This window comes from Vombatus ursinus, unplaced genomic scaffold, assembly GCF_900497805.2.
Source record: "Vombatus ursinus unplaced genomic scaffold, bare-nosed wombat genome assembly UNPS02014874.1, whole genome shotgun sequence".
Lineage (NCBI taxonomy): Eukaryota > Metazoa > Chordata > Mammalia > Diprotodontia > Vombatidae > Vombatus > Vombatus ursinus.
In genome coordinates, this window is record NW_020954652.1 from 16445782 (window position 1) to 16465911 (window position 20130).

General features: G+C 35.0%; 1 protein-coding gene and 1 pseudogene across 1 annotated transcript in view; one reads left to right on the plus strand and one right to left on the minus strand.

Moving 5' to 3' along the window:
* SYT1 (synaptotagmin 1) overlaps positions 1-3489 on the minus strand; it is a 484861-nt gene extending 481372 nt beyond the window's left edge. Inside the window, exon 1 of the mRNA XM_027842531.1 lies at positions 3431-3489. The gene's annotated coding sequence lies outside the window, so the exon portion shown is untranslated. The remainder of the gene's footprint in view (positions 1-3430) is intronic.
* A 6316-nt stretch (positions 3490-9805) lies between these two features.
* LOC114028265 lies at positions 9806-14297 on the plus strand (annotated as a pseudogene).
* The last annotated feature ends 5833 nt before the right edge of the window (positions 14298-20130 follow it).

Sequence of the window (20130 nt, forward strand, 5' to 3'; positions counted from 1 at the left end):
CCTCTCCCTACCTGGTGCGATATACCTTTCCTATCAACCATTCAGGCTCTCTATGGCTGGAAATTTGTTTCACTCTGTATTTTTGTGGGTTCTGCTGCTTTAGAATTTCTTTAGAGCCATTTTTTTAGGTATTTGGTGGGCTTTGGGACAGAGCTCAAGACAGTCACTGCTTTCCCTACGCCATCTTGGCTCCACCCCCAATTTGTTAAATTCTAACACATTTTGATCAATTAACAAAATTCTACTTAAAACTTTGACTTCAAGTCAAAATTACAATGGATTCCATTTTACTTTTCCAAAGAAAGAAAGTCTATCCATCTTAAGGTTAAAATCCAAATATAAATTGTAACTTATCCATAATTCATGCTTTGCAACCTAAACATGAGTTCCATAGATAAAGACAGAGAAATCATTTGCTGTATTATCTGGCTTCTTACCTCATATCACTTTTTATATTCTGGTCTCTATTTCATGTCATCTTTGGAAGCAGAGGCACACTTTAAACTACATGTTAGACTCCAGTAATTCCAACTTAATCTATAGCACATTTCTTTCTAATTATTTTAGAAGAAAAACTTCAGGAAGAAACAGCATGTGATAATCATGAGAACTTGAAGATAATGACAGCACATGACCCTTTCATGCTATTTATGTCTATGTACTGGTTAAACAGAAATCAATCATTAAAAAGTTAATAGAGAAACTTCCATAAATCACAAAGTATGCATGAGAAGAAAGGTGCTAGTCTTGCCTTTAACCTTACACTCACTGTCTTTTCTGGGCTCATTCTAAATAACATCACAAAGTTACAGAATCATAGATTCAGAGCTAGGAGACATCATATATTTTAAGATTATGGAATGAGATTGGTGACACCCTCAGAAAATAGCTGGCACAACCCTCTCATTTTACAGATGAGGAAACCTAGACCTATACTAGGTAAGTGATTTGCCCACCATCCCACTGGGACTGAATGACAAAGGGAGCACCTTGGACTTTAAATCCAATGCACTTTTCACAGTACCACACTGCCTACTCGTCTCATTGCTTGAATGACTAAGATGCTCAATAAATCTGTGATTTTAGAACAGACTTTTGATCTGACTCTTTGAAAACTGTTGACTTATACCCAGTTTATCCTGTGTATAACTTATACATACATAGCTGTTTACATCTTATCTCCCTGGTTAAAATGTAAACTCCTTGAGGGCAGGGACTGGCTTTTGCCTATATATTCCCAGTAAATAACATAGTGTCTTGAACATTATAAGCACTTAATCAATGCTTATTGATTTAATGTCAAAGAACCTCGAGGTCAGGACTGAATGGTATTTCACTATAAGACCAGGGATGGAAAGCCAATGACCAACTCTAATGATGAGATCACTGACCTCAAAGGACCTTTACAAAAATGGTGACATAGCAATGCTACAGACAGAGAAATTTGTAAGGGTTAAGAAAACTATTATATAGCCCTGTCATAAGCTTTTTGTAATAATACCCAACCTATTTGCCCATTAAAAAGCAACTTATATTTGTGGTCATACCAATATACTTGAAAATATTCCTAAGAAATTAATCAGCTCAAAAAAAGTCAAATTTATGTGACTCACTTATGATGGCAAGGACACAACAGGGGATCAGCAAATTAACACTAAGATTTGATTCACTCACAACAGTAAGATGACTGAAATAACTAGAATACAAATAGGACCTTTACTTAATCAGACTTCACAATCCAATCCAATCAAGACCTTTCTGACACACTAAAAAAATCATATTTTTGCCCATAAATAGAAATGTGGAATATATATAAAAAAAACTTCTTAATTTTTTCAACTATGAGTACCATACATTGCATGGAGAAGGCCAAAATTTTCTCAATCAGATCTTTTAAAAAACTGAAACACTTGTCCACTGTCTGAGATTTTTTTTTTTAACTTTTTCATAGTATAGTTGGGATATGTAAAGTTTGCATTTTGGGTTTTCTAATTCTATTGTTTAAAACTTGAGTTCAGCAACTGTATTTTAAACAATTCCTTAAACCCTCATCTATTAAGTGGAGTGGGGTAAAAAAAAGATATGAGAAGATTAAAAAAAAGTAGAAAGATTAAGCCTTATTTGTGGATTCTGATAGGCAGCTAAATGAGAGAGCTCTCAATGTAGTGCCAAACTAGATAAGGACATTACTTCAGATAGATGAACAGAGAAAAGTTCTTCAACCCTGCCTCTTTCCTTTTACCCCAGGACTAAATGGAAGGCATTGAAAAGAAATAGTCATTTGCAACAACAAAGAAAAGGATTGATCCACTATTCAATGAATAAGCTGCTGTCAATCATACATTCATTTATAATAAGTTATGGATTCATGTTGGTTTAGTGAATAGAGGCTTGCTAGGATAAAGAAATTTCATTTTGTGATCCCATTTGATAGGGGTCCACAAAAAGGCATGATGTTTTCTTTGCATCAGTCTTACAGACCTTCCTTTGAATTTAGTTCTTTAACCTCATCTTAAAATTCCAACGTATCTTCTGTGATGGTCCTGTCCACAATACCACATTCTTTCTGTTTAAAAAAACTTAGCCACAATTACTTAATAATTGCATTTGTAGGTTCATGACAGAATCTTAAATTACCAATGGTATGAAAAATGATTCAATAAGACTCATCATTGTGGAATTTGCATTGCCATCTGCCATTTTACTTATTACAGATACATCTTCAGAATGTAGTTGCCTAAACTTATGTATTCTTTATAATTCAACCAAAAAGGTGCAAATTATTTCTACTAGATGATTACTAAATAAGAAATTATTAAAGATGCTTGCCATCAGATTTCATAGATAACCATTGAATAGTGAAAATGTAAATTTAGTTAAAGAGTAGCAGAAATAAAGGACTAATCAAGCAACAGATACAATATATACATTATTTATAGTTAACTCAACCATTTTTCATTCTGATTTAATGACTATAAAGAGATAAGAAAACCCATAAATTCAGCTTATACTAAATGCTTTTTATAATGCAGAATGGGAAAAAAATCCCAAATCATTTTCACTAAGATCAAGATGACCAAATTTAATAGCTTTGTTTCTACCAGAATTTCTAACATTCAAAATAATGAACTTTTGTTTTTTTTTAATGAGAACTCTGAATTCGTTATTAAAGTTTTCTGTATAAAGTGCCATAAAGATATATCACAAGGATTATCTTGCCTTCTGATCTAAGAGGATTATGGGATAAATGATTCACAATCCACTCCAGTAAAATGAAATTGAGTTTTAAGAGAAGGCTGTGATTGTTTACGATATCAATTTCTCATCTTGGTAAAGGGAAGGGGAGTGCATATGTCTAACAGAAGTATGTGTATGACAGATGAACTTTATGGCAGTGATACAGTCATTATTTTTCTATTAAAGGACTTACTGTTCACTTTACAAAGTCCGTGATCTTTTATTCTTTATCTTCTTTCTTCAGTGTTGCACTTTACTAAAAAGAAAAATAATATTTAAAGATGTTAGTTGAAGAAAACACATTTTAACAATAATTTCAAGATATTTTTTCCTTGGATAACTTGTTTTTTATTAAAAAGTTTATCTTTAGTTTCAGGGCACCACTCTTCCACCCCATTCCCAGGGGAATATTATAAGTGGGAAATATATATTTATATATACACACATATCTATATATTTATATATATATATAAAAATTTCTTATTTTAAGTTCAGTAAATGTTTGATCAATTACTCAGTGTTATCTGCAGAGTAATTATAATAGCCTTTAAAGGAAGGTATTAGAAAAGTATTAGTTAATGTGAGGTAGAATATGCTATTATGGGGCACAATAACTGAGTTGCATAAATTAACCTACTCTGCATCTCAACGCAGCCTTTGAAATTTGGTATTTTTTTTTTACGAGACTGGCGAATATCTAAATATGCAATCATTTGCAAATTTCCCAAAGCAGGTGATTTCTCCCAGTCGGATATTTTGAACACACCTTAATTCTCTGGAGAAATTCTGAAGCATAGAGATTTCCTTTAAAGCTACATTTAGACTTTTCAATAAAAGAATCTAAAATGACTACTCAGACCCAGACAAAAAAGTAAACCTAGAAGATACTGTCTTTTAAAATCTGTTTAATAATTAATGTGGCAAAACCTTTCCATTCTTTCAATCCAGTCTATCTACACATTGCTCTATGGGTAATGCACAAAGCACATATACTGAATTTTCAGAAGTTTTTACTTGTTCATTAAAAAAAAAAATTATGAAACATTCTTATATAAAACACTAACATAAAACATTATAAATCTAATATATACAATTAATAATAAAACTCATATATAAAACACTATAAAGACACAAATACACAACTAGGTATAATAGTCAGTAAGCATAATATTTAACATAGGCACAAAATAATATAATAGTTCTAAAGAATGACAAATTGTTTAAAGCTACAGAGATCAGAGAATGGTTCTTTAAAGGGATGGTCTTTGGGATGTAGCTTAAAGGAAAGCATAAAATATAAAAATGTACATGCAAATTTTGATTTCAGAAAACCAGGTGTACAAGCACAGGCTAGGAGAGGTGGCATGTGAAAACATGCCATGTGAAAAAGACATTAGTCTGAGTGCGTTTACAAGCTCTACATGAGCCAACAGCTCGATGTGGTACCCAAAAAAGGTAATATAATGTTCAACTACATTAGTAGACATAATCTGAGCAAATGAAGTCCAATCAACAAGCATTCAATCCTTTACAAAGGGTAAAGTAAGCACTGGAAGTCAAATCCAGTCAAAAAAGAAAGAAAACCCTTGCCCTCAAGTCACTTACATTGTAATGGAAGAAGACAATTGATAAAGGAAGATGAAATGGAGGAATGGGACAGATGTAACTGTCTGGAGAAAGAAAACCAGGAGATGAGTGCAAAGAGGTATGAAGGACTAAACATGGCTAATCTCAGCACTTTTCCTAAAATAGAGTTTTTAAGAAAAACTCACCCATCAGAAGAAAGGGTTATAGGGGCAGAAAAATCTTCAGGGCAAGAAGGCTGCTGCATAATGATGGAGAAAGCAATTTAGATAGTCAGGAATGGAGATAGAGGAGTAAGGAGTGAACCTGCCTGGTCTGGGTACTTTCCTTAAAATAGAAGATCTAGAAAGGAGTACCAGGGAGGAGCTAGTTTTGAAGTATGTAATCTCAGTTAGATAACATCTGCAGTGGAACGTTCACTTCTTTTTTGCTGAATTTTAGCACTGATACTGGTCGACTGGGATGCCTCTAGAGGATGGTTATCAGAAGGTTAGAGGAATATATGTATATGCCATACATATATGAATATGTATATGCCATACAAGGTGCCAGACATGTTTAATCAGGAGAAAAGAAGACTCAGAAAGGATGAGAAAATAGTCTTTGATTTTGAAGGAGGGTCATATAGAAGGCATATTTTACTTGTTCTACTTGATTCTAGGGAACAGAAATGGAGTAACTGGTGGAATTTGCAGTCAGGGAATATCAGAATTGATCTAAAGAGGAAAAAAAAACCTTCCTAAAAATTATCCCAAAGTGGAATGGACTCAGAGGTGGTGGGGTCTACTTTTTGGAAGTTTTCAATCATATACCTCAACTAGGTGGTGGTGAGGACAGAGATGGAGGAACTTATGTGAATGACATCATGGAATTACCTTAGAAACATTGGATGTGACAGTTAGGGGAATGAGAAAAGTAAAAAAAAAAAATGAGGAGTACAAAGAGTGTGAACTTGGAGTAACACGATCTGAGTTCAAATCCAAACTCTACAACTTACTACTTGTGAAGCAAGTCACTTTGTCTCTCTAGATCTCCATTTTCTTCACTCTAAAATGAGGTAGTTAGACTAAGTACCTACCTACTAAGGGACCTTCTAAATTTAGTTCTATGATCCTCTGACATTGACTTTTTAAGCTCAGGTGATTGGGTGAATCAATTTGTATTTCATTAAAATGTAATATTCATCTTTTTTCATAGTTTATTTTCCAAATATGCAACTCTCTGTAAGTTAGGGAAGGGAGGTGCTTATTTGGAAGAGTGATAGGAAACAAACTATTAAAATAAACTAAAAGAAAGAAGGTGGGAAAGACACTTCCAGGTAAAGGCAAATCAATGGAACAGTAACTAGAGGGATAGAAGTGGTGACCATGTATAAAGTGAGCTAAGAAGTTTCAGGTGATGATTACCATTTTTTCCCCCAGCATAGAATAGTTTGGTAGTGAGAACATATGGGAAAAGACCAAAAAAAAGAAGAATCTTGCTCACTCCTTGGGAAAAATTTTTATTTTATTACCCAGGCCACCAAAGTTGTAAACAAGGAAGGGTAATAAGAACTTTGTCCCCGGGCAACAGCGTTTAGTGGACATTGATAGTGTCTGCTGTCCTTCTATAGCTTGGAAATAACTGAGCTTAGCCCCTAGGTAGCAAAAATAATTAGTTCAAATAGGAAGCTAACAGATGGTATACACTTCCTCAACCCCAGGTGAGCACCTCCTTGAGGGAGATTTGTATTTACTCCAGGCATAAAAAGAGTTAGTTGCAGCCACTATTACCAAACGAGTAATGAGATCTCTGAAATGTCACTATTTTCAACTCCTGTGGAAATTCTCCAGAATTTGATTTCCCTCCTTCTCTCAACCATGACTCCCAAATAGAGAATAACAGTTGTAATTATCTTTCAAACTGGGATAAGAAAATGCTCATTTTGACCTTAAATAAATAAAATTGTTTGAGGGAAAAGGAGAAAATAACCTAAACAAACACATCTTTCAGCTGAAAGATTGACTTTGAGTTAAAATAATTAGGATAAACTATTCTATATCACCTGTTGCACTCTCATATAGGTCTGATGTGACATTTAAAGGGGAAGGACAATTCATTGTGATGCAAGGATAACCTTAATAGTTTTTCAGACATTTGGTTCTAAGTTGACACCAACATTAGAAATGGAGTCATCTCACTGAGATGTAACATAAGAGGCCTTCGTGACAGCCAATGTATCTATTCACCATGTGAGGGGTAGTTGGGGATCACAAATTCTTGTTCCCTCACTTCAGCTTTAGTTAAGATTTGTAATCCAACGTAACTTACTTTAAAAGAATACCAAGTCGAAGCCATCATTTAAAGCAGTAAAAGCAAAGTCCTCCCCAAACATCAATATTGGAAGTTCTTCTAATGTGTTAAAGAAGTCAAGAATTTCTGATTTGGTTTGACATGACATCAACTCATTGTAAATGTAATAATAATATCATCCACATACTCTATTATTTATATATATAATAAACATATTTGGATTTATCATTTATTACGCAAATATAATGTATATATATATGCATGTACACACAATATATAGCACTGAATAAGTAATTGTTCTCAGTTTCTTTCTAGGTAGGCAGAGAGATGTAAAGATAGAATAAAAATATTTAAAGAAAATACAAGGGCAGCTAGGTGGCACAGTGGATAGAGCACTAGCCCTGAAATCAGGAGGACCTGAGTTCAAATGCAGCCTCAGACACATAACACTTACTAGCTGTGTGACTCTGGGCAAGTCACTTAACCCCCATTGCCTTGCCAAAAAAATAAAATAAAATAAATTACAAATACTAATCTTTAATAAGATGCTGATGATTGGCACACCACAATGTTTTTAGAATTCAGATGAAGCTTTAGTATTGCTTTCCATAGGGGCCCTAAAATGTTTAAGCACCAACAGTCTTAGTTACTGTCTCATACATGTGTTTGGTAGAATGCCGTCAAAGTGAAAGCTTTATTTCCAAAGCTTCATTTGATGTATCTGTTCCATTATAGGGCTTGCAAGACTTGAATTCATATCAATGTTTCTTGAAAGTCAGCAGTTTCCTAATAAAGTCAACTAGAAATTGTGATGTTATTAAAAAGAAAAAAACAACTATATCCTAGACTGCTTCTTAGAATTATCTGGGTCTATTAGTCATCATATACATACACACACACATACATCCCTACTACTCAATATCTGGGCATCCATATTAAATAAATAAGCCTGGCATGCTTCAATCTAGCCAACCTGGACTTGTTAGTGTTATGTCTTTGTCTTTGAAATGGCTGTTCCTCATTACCGGGAATGCTCTCCCTCTTCACTTCATCTCTTGGAATAGCTTGTTTCCTTCAAGCCTTAGCTAAAGAACCATTTCCTGCATGAGGCTTTTCCTGTTCCCCGCCCCCCCCCCCAGCTGCTAGTGCCTCCCCACTCAGGTTATCCTGTATCTATTTTGCATGATTTGTAAATAATAATAATGATAATGATAATAATAATAACCATAACTAGAATTATATAATCCTTTAAGGTTTGCAAAGTTTTATATATTATATATATAAAATCTCATTTGGTCCTCACACAACACTGCAAATTAGGTGCTATGATTATTCCCGTTTTATAGATGAGGAAACAGGATAAAAGAGGTTAAGTGGTTTGCCCAAGGTCACATAGCTGCTAGTTAGCATCCAAAACAAGATTTAAATTCAGGTTATCCTGCTTCAAATTTGGCACTCTATCCACTAAACCATTTAGTTGGTATGTATTTGTACTATCTCCTTCAATAGAACATAAGCTTTTTAAGGCCAGAGGCTTTAATTTTTTCATGTTTGTACTTCCCAGTGCCTGGCAAATAACACATGCTTAACAAATTTTTTGTTGATTGATTGCACTCCTTCTTAAAAAAATTCCTGTGTAATAAAGCCCCCTCTAAAGTCGATTTTTAAAGGCTTCCATTTAAAAATGAAAGAAAAAATCATTCTCTTGTAATTAATATATTATGACCTAGCAAGGGACCAGTTTTCTGAAGGAATAGGGTCAAGTAATTAAACATTTTTAGGACTTGTGGGACCATCTTTTGGGAATTTATTTCATTTCTCTTTTACATGGACATCTATCAAAAGGATGGAAGGGTAGGCTTGCTCTACAGTAGGAAACAAATAGCTATTTCGTCCATTTGTTCACTGAATATACACGCCCAGAGTGTTTTCCCATTTGCCACAGAATCTTTCTAACTCATAATTATTTTTGCTTACCTAGGCTTATTCCACACCTCTCACATTCAGATGCCTTTTGCAGTCATGTAGCTCACAGTGTTGGTGTGGCACAGACCATATCTATCAGGGTCACTCTGGCTTTTTATGTCTTTGCATAACAATATTATTATGAATTTACGCAGATAAATATTCAGATTTCTCATAAAATACCACACACGTCTATTGTCAATAAAGCAGATGGAGCCTTAAAATTCCCACTTCTACTCTTAGAACCAGGCCCAACACAGAAATAACAGAAAATTACTCTGAGACTCAGGGATTATTGATGTTTCTACAGAAGCTAAGATGTAAACCTCTGATACTAGAAGTCCAAATCATAATTATATTTGCAGAATTAAGCATGAAATAGAATGTACTGTAGGAGGCTTACAAATTTTTCATTTTTTTCTGAAATTTTAAACAAATTACATGATGAAATTATTTTTTATTTATATTGTTTAATACAACAAAACCTTGTTATTTAAAAAATAGAAATGATTTTTAAAGGGATACAAAAACCAATGCTCACAAGTAAACTTTCCTTTCAAATATTTCAGTCACTTCATTTTAATTGAATTATTGATTTTAGCTGAGCTTTAACTAAGTCATGCACAGAGCTAAAGATCTGTTTAGCACTGGATTTCTAGCACATACTGTGAATGCCTATATGATCACCACTTAGAAGCCCAATCCCTTTAGACCCAGATGGACTGCTATGGCAACAGAATCGTAAGTACCAGGTTTGTCAGTAACAACAAAAAAATGTAAATTATTAATGAACTCAGAGTTGCCTCTCTTGGACACTCCTTGATTGAGATACCAAACGTTCTAGTTTGAGCACAGCTACGAAATGAGCCAATTCCTCAGCCCAGGTGGCATTAATCCAGAGGGATTTCATTAAATCTTTTGGCTTAAATTCTTATTCTTGGAACAGCAGTCAGCAGGCAGAGATTACATTAAAAGCAGGCCCTATTCAGGTCATTACTGGCTGAACTTAGGCCTTTAATCACAAAACAAACCTTGGATTTCTACACAGCTACACAATGGGGTTACAATTAAATGTGCCTGCATTATTTCTTGTGAACATTAATAAGAGTACAAAACATTTTCTAGCTTAATCACTGTGAACAATGATGGTATTATTCAGGTTAAATAGTGATAATATTGGGGAGTAGGAAAAAATCACACAATTAAAATTATGAAGAAACCAGTGTTATTAAGAAAATAATATACTGACCACCTATATTGAAAAGGGTGGAAATAGTGGGACATGTAGAAAATAATGAAACAGAAAGTTCTGTGAAAAGTCAGTGAAATATGTTAAAAGTGCATCTTATTGTTCATCTTATAATGTCCTGTTAGCTTCTTTGTATATCAACTGAAAACCAATTAGGAGTTTAAGTTTGGGGAAAATCTCCTTGACAAGGCAAAGACAAATATTTACTAACAAAGGCTGAAATAAAGGAAATGAAGTGTGTGTGTCTGTGTGTAGGAATTCATTCCTATTTTACCATACTGCCTCCTATAATTTAAAATACTAAATTATTCACCACCTGATCATTTCTTACTTGTCCCAGATACAATTTTTACATGCTATTTAATGTTTCCATGTTGATATGATCTTACCCCATCCTATCACTGACCAGTTGGCACAAAGGTAAAAGTAAATGCCTATTTAGAAGAGGGAAAGGATGATCTGGTTTGTATTTTTAGCAGCTCCAAACAAAGAGAGATTTGAACAAGTGGTCAACTCAGAAAAATGAGAAATGGACCAAAGGAAAGATTTTTATTTTATTGTCATTTCTAAGAGAAGTCTTAACAAGGGAAAAAGTCACCACCACAAAGAGGCAGAAAACCTTCCAGAAAATACTAAAAAATAGTTAATTTCTGAACCAATTGAAAATATGTGGCAATCAAGTGCATCAAGAGTTGAGTGTATTTATGAAACATCACAGAGGGTAACAGTATCACCTTACAAAATAGTGAAAAGGAATGAAAGAAGAATAAGTTTGTAGCTGGGAGCTTGACTTAAGAAGTAACTAAGCCAAATCATTCAAAGGAAATCTGCTTACATTGTAAATGAAACCATAAGGAGGTCTATAATGGATGGGTGCAAAATGCAACAGACCTGCCATCATTATAATAGTTATCTACTTTCATCAGCCAAAATAGTGGAACCACACATGTAGACTGTAAGGCCTCAGCACCTCAAGCATGGTTTGAGGACTGATGTACCTTATAGAATTAGTACTTCAACTAAGCCCAAACAGACTGGCACATTAAGTGTCACAAAAAGTATCCTATGGAGAGATCAAATAGAAGAAGAATTCCCTGGGGATGTGGGAAGGTTTTCCAAATACTATTTGCAGTTGACTTTGTGCTATTTGTATCAAACTCCAGAATATTAAACAGTCTCCTCAATGAAAGTCATTGCAGAGTAAAAAGGAATGGTATAACCATTTACACTGGACAAAGTAGGTGGATGCAAAACACACTGGCCAGACTATGATATACCCATACATAGGAGTTCAGGGTTCTATTTCTGGCTCTATGATACACTAGTTTCATGAAAATGGGCAAAAATCATTTCACCTCCACGTACCTCTATTCATTCATGTCTAAAAAATGTGGGAAGAGGGGCTAGAATGGGTCCTCAGTCTCCATGATCCTTTCAGTTTTAAAATTTTATGGTCCTGTAAATAACACAATTGGTATTTTTGAGACTCCTAGAGTACAATGGCCAGTTATGCATTCCACTGAAAGAGATATTTGAGGAAAATGGAAAGTATCACTAAAAGAGTAACAAAAATCCTTAAAATAGTATGAAATAACTTTTAGAAGAGGATACCTACAGAAGGCATATTAAAAGACAAAAAACCTATATAGTACAGACTAAAGGACAAAAGAAAAATGGAAGGAACATTCAAAAGTGACAATGTTCTTTGCAGATGTGAAGTTATTTTAAAATGTATTGCTAATACTAAGATGTTTAAGCAGAAGGATTATAGAAACCTTGAGGTTATTCTTCTGCTATAGCTAAAAAAGAGCACTCTTAACAATTTCAGTCTTATACTCTATATTTTATCAGGAAGGTAGCATGTTCAGGAAAAAAAAGCCCAAAGTAATTTCAAAGTTGATCAAAAAGGAGCTAGCATTTACATAATGCTTTATGGCTTGTAAAACATGTTCTCTGCATTGTCTTCTTTAACTCTCAATATAACACTGGTTAGTTAGGTGCAATTTTTATCCTGGCTTTGCTGATGAGAAAACTGAAGCTGAAAGAGGCTAAGCAACTTGACCAGTTAACTTATATACAATGAATAAGTGTCTCAGGCAGGATTTGAATTCAGGCATTCCTGATTCCATTACATCTGTTGTATTACCTGCTGCTTGAAAAGACTTATTAGAGTGGATATGAGATTTAGCTTTTCTAATTATATTGATAAATGGAAATCTCAGAGGAAACTCCCATCACCAATGTCTATTAACACTGGCTTTGTAATTTAGTCTTAGACTCTTGTATTCCACTTATAACTCTCTCCAACCTGCATCTGATGCCCTGATTTCAACTCCATGGAACAAGATTCCCCTTCCAGGATAATCTCATCACTTCTAAACTCATCACCATACTGCTGACTCAAACACTGACTGACTTTATCCCCCTTAGCCTTCTCTCCTCTCTGACTGGAGGGTGAAGTAGTAAATTCCTCCCAATGCCTTCCTTTATAGATGGTAGAAATTTGACTTTTTGGCTCTTTACAGCTACTGCCCTGCCTGGCTTCAACTCCACAGAACATGACTCCTTTTCCCCACTCCAATTTCCCACCTCATTCAGTGGTGTTGTCTCCCCCACCCACTAGACTGTAAGCTCCTTTAGGGCAGGAGCTGTCTTTCTTTTTATTAATTGTATCCCTTGCACTTTGCATTAGATTGGATTCAGAGTTACCTATGATATTGAAAGGATTTGAAGAGGTTCTTCCTAACTTCAAAGCCAGCACTCTATCCGCTATGGAACACTACCCTTTCTCAGTCATAGTATTAGGCAAAAAATGGAAAAAAAGAAGTCTTAAGAAGTTAAAGACATGCTTTCTTTCCACATGTCCCTATCAAATAACAGTCAAGTTCTTAGCTGAGTTCCATGTCAGTATTAGGTGTATAAAAAGATAGTTGGTTAATTGAAATAAAAAAAGACACTTCCCAAATACAACCACTGCCCAAGTGATTCAAAGTATGGGGTTTCTCCAGCTTTCATAGCTCTTGGAGCAAGAGGAATCAGAATTTTTTTTTAAATATTTTTTTTTAGGGTCACGGTGTGGCACAGGCTCACAGGAACAATAGAACCAGAGGAGAACAATTTGCTGGATCTTCCTGATTATAAGGTGGTAGAAGATGAAACTTTCCAACCTTTTCCACTACCAGCCTCTCCAGGAAGGGATGATGCTGGAGAAAATGAGCCCACCAGAGATACGAGGAGAGATCACATGGGAGATATGCCTGTAGCTACAAAGAAAACTGTAAAAAGGAATTTGCCTAAGTTAGATGCTCAGAGGTTAATTTCAGAAAGAGGACTTCCAGCATTAAGGCATGTGTTTGATAAGGTAAAATTCAAAGGTAAAGGTCATGAGACTGATGATTTGAAGACATTAATCAGACACATGGAGCATTGGGCACATAGGCTATTCCCTAAACTGCAATTTGAGGATTTTATTGGTAGAGTAGAACATTTGGGAAATAAGAAGGAAGTTCAGACCTGCTTAAAACGAATTCAACTTGATCTTCCTATTATACATGAGGATTTTATTAGTAATGATGGTGATAAAGCAGAAGGTAATGGACTAGATACAGCTCCTACAGACTTTGATTCCTTGTTTGCAAATCCAATTGATAGAGAAATATTTGTTTCTTAGTCAAGCACAAATTTAACGGAGGAACAATGGCAAAGAATTCAGAAGAACAAACAACTAGCCTTGGAAAGGAGACAGGCAAAACTGTTAAATAACAGTCAGTCCCAAGAAAATGATTTGTCAGTTATCATGCCCAGGACACAGGCATCTCAAAATAGTACAAATGAAGCTCAAGAAGAGAACTTAAATGAATTAAATGAAGAAAATCTAGAAATCTCAGACAGTGTTGCCAGTACCGCAAATATAGATGACGACTTAGAAAACTCAGGAGTAGATGAAGCCACTTAAAATATGCAACAATGACTAGCTAACAAAGCTTTTATTTAAGAGCACTTAAGTGCCAGCAATGGGTTGCCTCATTCAGAAACATGTATTAGCTTCAGTTAAGACTAAAAAAAATCTTATTATTAATAGCTTAGTAGAGATTTATTGCATATTTTTTTCATAGTAGGTGAAATATTTAAGTGGCTAACTGTATTAACTTTTTAAAGATCTGGCCCACTTGTTTGTATTTGTCCCATTTATTTATTTATATTAGCCTAAGTTGTCACAGCTTCCATAGACTCTTCTACTTTTCTTTTTATACAAACAGATTTTTTTAACAATTAGGTAACTTCTGCTGCTAGTATACAGTTTAAGAGTCCTGTTTTAATAAAAAGTGCTTAATATTTAAGATATAAAAATGATTGTACACTAATGTCTATTTTTTGTAAAGTATGAATAAAAGCTCTTTTACAGAAAAAATGTTTTTTTAAAAATATTTAACTTTTTAAATTAAATCAAACTCAGGCATTCCTGATTCATCACATTAAGTTTAAGTATTTAAATTACATTTTTAAATTTTTTTAAGAAAAAGTCTAATCAGCTGACTCTTTAATGGGTGTCAAAGATATGCTCAGATTTTTCAATGATCCCAAACTTCCTGTTGTTACAGAAACCAGTCTTTAAAGTATTAACATTCTCCTAGGGATGCTATATGGCTGTGAATAATGATATGCCACAATCTCAGAAAAAAAAAAAGTAAGGTAGCCAAGGGTCAATGAAAAAGTGGGTGTGAGTAGGCAGCAGCATGATGTCAACAATGAGTTTGAGAAAAAAATTGGTTACATAATTAAAACCATGCAAGTCCAGTAAAAAAAGTAATAGTTTGGTGTGGTACAGTGGCTTCAAACTCAAATAGAAACAGAAACCATTATCCCATATATAAGGATACCTGCTGGATACATACGGACTTAGAAAACCACATATTAACATTATATATGTTCTACTATATATATTTTTTAAATTGTCAAATGTTTCCTAATTACATTTTAATCCTGTTCCTGATGCAGGCCACATGGGTCATGTTTTTGGCTTATCTAGTAGATAGACGGACTACCTTGCAACCAGGACTGACAGACACATACTGGCTATACAATCCTATATTAAATTCTTCAGCTGACAATGCCTCAGAGAGTCTCTAAGATAGAAGTTCTTAGCCTGGGAGCTATGAGATTTTTAAAAAAAATACATTTTGATGAATGCATTTTAATGCAATTCATTTCCTTCATAATCCTGTTTCATTTTGTGTATTCTAAAATATTATTGTGAGGAGTCCATAGGCCTCATCAGACTGCCACAGATCCACCAAAAAGGTCAAGAACCCCTGTTCTGAGACTATAAATTGTAGAGAAGATGCCAAACTCCACTAGTGGAGGGAGTTTCTTCACCTATGAGTTGTCTATAATCAAGGAAATTCACAGGTCCAGCCTTTATCTTGTCCATTCTGGTCATCTAATGAGGAAAAGAGGCAACAAATGGCCAGCCCATGTGTTGCACTGGTATCAATGAAATATGAAGAGAGCAGAAGGAATTGCCTTGGATTGTCTTATACAAGAGGAGTTGCAGAAAGGTGTGGACAAGAAAAGCAATCATCACAGAAGGTGAGAAGGTTGGAAAGTGCATCATTGGATGGGGGTGTATAGGTGTAGTACCAGCTCAGTGTCATTATAAAAAATGAAGTTTAATTAGCTAAAAGGAACGTTTTCTTAATGTCATATTCCAGCCCCCCCCCCCCCAGCTAAGTAGCACAGTGGATAGAGTGCCAGCGCAATGTCAAAAAAGACTCATTTTCCTGAATTCAAATCTGGCCTCAGACACTAGCTATGTGACCTTAGACAGGTCACTTAAACTTATTTGCCTCAGTTCCTCATCTGTAAAATAAGTTGGAGAAGGAAATGGGAAACCATTCCACTATCTTTGCCAAGAAATCCCCAAGTGGGGTCACAGAGAGTAGAAACACGACCGAAACAACTGAACAAGAATAACATTTTTTTTTCTAAGCTCATCACTAATGACTGTTCTCACCTCCCACCCCTTTTGAACATGGTTAGCAGCCTGGGGAAGCAATGGGAACCATTCACATGTCCCCAGCCGAATTCAAAAGCCCAATTAATCTCTTGGTCCCCAAATCCCTGAAGCAATTATGGTACAAGGGCAGAAAAGCACCAGAGTTCTGTTTGGCCTGCTACCTAACTAGATGGTGATGGAATTGGGTATGGTACAAGGTAGGAAGGAAGGCTAAAGAAAGTAGGACCAATGGAACAGAATTGCTATTTAGTTACCTACAGCTTATTTTTGTCACAAACAAACTGATTTTCCTGGGGGCAAAATGGGAGCATGACATGTGACCTTATGTGATTCTAAATCAATGATCTATTCAACACAGAAATGGAAAGCAACATACTCCTAAATATTTTCAAGGAAGATAGTGTACATCTGTAGATCAACTATACTTTAGAGCTAACACTGCAATAATTAATAAAGTCAGCTTCTTTCATACTAATTGATAGTTTGAAATGGCCCAATAGACAATCATTTTTAATCACAGAACAGTGCAACTTACACCCTATTTTTCTTACAGAAAATACTGGGGTACTTTAAAAGCAGAGATTTTTAACCTCTTGTGTGTCAGAGAACTTTCTGGTAGCCTGGTAAGGTATATGGGACTGTCTCAGAATAACGCATGAAATAAAATGCATAGAATTACAAAGGAAATCAATTATAATGCAACACAGTTATGAAAGTGTTAAGAAAATAAAGTTCATGGACCCCATTAGGAACATCTTTATAATACATTTGAAAGATATATTTTAATTGGTTCAGAAATTTTTCTCTTAAAAATTTAACACTGTATTATAATGAAACTTCAAAATAAGCGGTAAGTTCACCCATGAAATAATCTAATGAGTGGAAAGAACAACATATGATCAAGTGAAGTAATCATATGGATGAGCTATTTTCTCAGATTCTATTCTGGGATCCATCCTTTAAGTGTGTAAAGTAAAATGCTAACTGATTTTCATTGCAACCCCCTCTCCGCTCCCCCAACCTCCACTCTTGCAAATAAAAAAAAAATAACTTTATTCACTTTAGAGCACTTCCTTAGTGCAGACCAACAAGTTTGAGTGGCAGGAAATTTAGCATGTATTTTGCCTTCTATCACTGTCATAGGCAAGGTGGTATAATGGATAGAGAGCTGGCATTTAGAACCAGGAAGGCCTAGGTTCATATCTAGCTTCTCACATATACTAGCAATGTGAACATGGACAATTTTTTTAACCTTAGTGTCTCCAGGCAATCCTCAAAACCTACAACTGTCAGACCAGTTGCCCACTGCATTCTGTGGAGGAAATTTCCATACTAGGCATGCCCTCTACCACTAAATTCATACGTATGGACCAAAGTTCTAAATTGATCTGGTCCTTGAATATCCTTATACACATTTGAAGAGAACAACTCTCCATTTCAAATCTGAGTGTTATTTCATTAGCATGTTGTAGACTTATTCTTTGTATTCTCGTTGTTAAGAGAATATATTTGATCCTCCTTTGATTTAAAGCATATGAATCTAAGCAGAATGCCAACCACCAATATAATTATATACACAAATGTATCACAATAATTTCACTTTCTTTAAAATATAATTTTATTGCAATTACTTCAACACTCTTGTGTCTTCTTTGTGGGAGATATCCTGGCTTAGTTGAAAGAGGGCAGAATTTGGAATGAGACAACCTGAGTTTAGAATATATTTTGGTCACTTAACAACTGTGTGACCTTAATTGAGTCATTTAACCTCTCTAGGCTTCAATTTCCTCATCTGTATTATAAGAGGCTTAGTCTAGTTGATTTTGAAGTTCTAAATGTGTGCTTCTGAGTGTGAAATTGAAAAAGAAAGATTAAGAAAATGTATCAAAGATTTCATCTTAATAAACAATAATGGAGTCTATGTAATACCATCAACACATGTAGACTTAATTCTAGTAACAATGATAATATTAAATGAAAAGGTGACATTTTAAGTAATTGAAATGACATTTGCACTGAAGAGAAATGGGTATTTGTGTGGCACGGTGTAAGGGTAGCCTCCATCCATCTCCAAGATGATTAAGGGTCAGAGCAGAATAGTAAACATGCCCACACTCCATTGAAATGAAGCCCAAAGCCTTATCTTTGTAACTCTATCATTTGCTCTGTGCTGGAAAAAATAAAGAGGTATTTATGGAATAGTAGAGGTTATGTGGATAGAGTGCCAGGCTTGGAATCAGGACAAGGTATTCAAATCCCATCTCTGACACTTACTAGTAGTTTGTTCCTGGGCAAATCACTAAACTTCTTTATGGCTCAAGAAATTCCCTAGGATGAAGTATAATACTGCAGTGGGAAGAAGACTGGCTCTGTAACCAAATGTCAGGTTTAAATCCTGCCAGTGATGCACAATCTATGATTCTACAACTTACCTACTAAGTCATAGCTGGGTTCTTATCCTAGATACTTAGGAGAATAGGTAGCAGCTTCAGACAAGGTATTTCCCTTAAGGAGTTTACTATCCTAGAGAGTATAAGGAATTGGGGAAACTTTGCACATGGCTTAAAGTCTCTTACATAGACCTTTAAAATGTTTTTTATTTATTTTTAATTTATGGAAAACAAGCATTTCTATAACAAAGTATAATAAAAATAGATGATGCAAATGAAATTGTAAATTTATTATGTACAATTGGCCATTCATTTTAAATATAACAAAGTTATCATGTAAATTTCTTTTTATTTCTTTTTTCCCTCTTTCTCTCTCTCCTCCCTAGAGACGGCTACCATTAGACACAAATATCTCTCTCTATATAAAATCATTCTACACATACTTTTCTTTATCAGTTCTTTCTCTAGATGCAGATAGCATTTTTCTTCATATTTCCTTTGTAGTTAATTTAGGTTTTTATAACAGACAAAATAACTTATTTGCTCAAAGTCATTCTTAAAACAATATTGCTGTTACTGTATACAATGTTCTCTTGGTTCTGCTCATTTCACTCCTCATCATTTCATGCTATAGACCTTTTTTTAAACTAAATTTTACTTTTTTGGGGGGTTAACAAAAATATCCTTTCTACTACCTCCCCCACTCATATTGGAAAATTAAAAAAAACTGTTGTAACAAATGTACATAAACTTTATCTGGTTAACATGGTGAAATAATAGTAATGAGACTTAGATGAGCTGTGCAATTGACTTTCTTGCACATTTGCCTTCTCTGGGATTATGAGTGCTTACCTATCATATGGAAACTGACACACACACACACACACACACACACACACACACACTCTCTCTCTCTCTCTCCTTTTCTCCCTCTCCCTCTTTCCCTATCTCTCTCCCTCCCCGTCTCCCCCACCTTTCTCTCTCTTCCCTCTTCCTGCCTCCCTTCCCTCCCTCCTACTCTCACCCTTTCCCTCTCCCTCTCCCCTTAGATAAGTGGGAGGGTCATGGGTGAAGATCCCGAAAAGGATACTGAGAAGGACACAAGGTACATAGGAAGAGAAGCAAGAGAGATAAGTCAGCAAGACCCAGGGAGGAGAGAGTATTCAAGAGAAGCCATTAATACTGTCCAAGGATGCAGAAGGTACAAGGCAGAGAGAAAACATAATTCATTTCAAACCAACAAGCACATATTAAACACATTATACAGTGGGGAAAAAAGACAAAAAACCTCAGTCCTTACCCTTGAAGAGTTTATGTTCTAAAGGGAAAAGGGGAGGAGGGGAATCAATCTTCATTTTTTTCCTTAAGGTGCTGCCTCCATTAAAAGTTATGACATA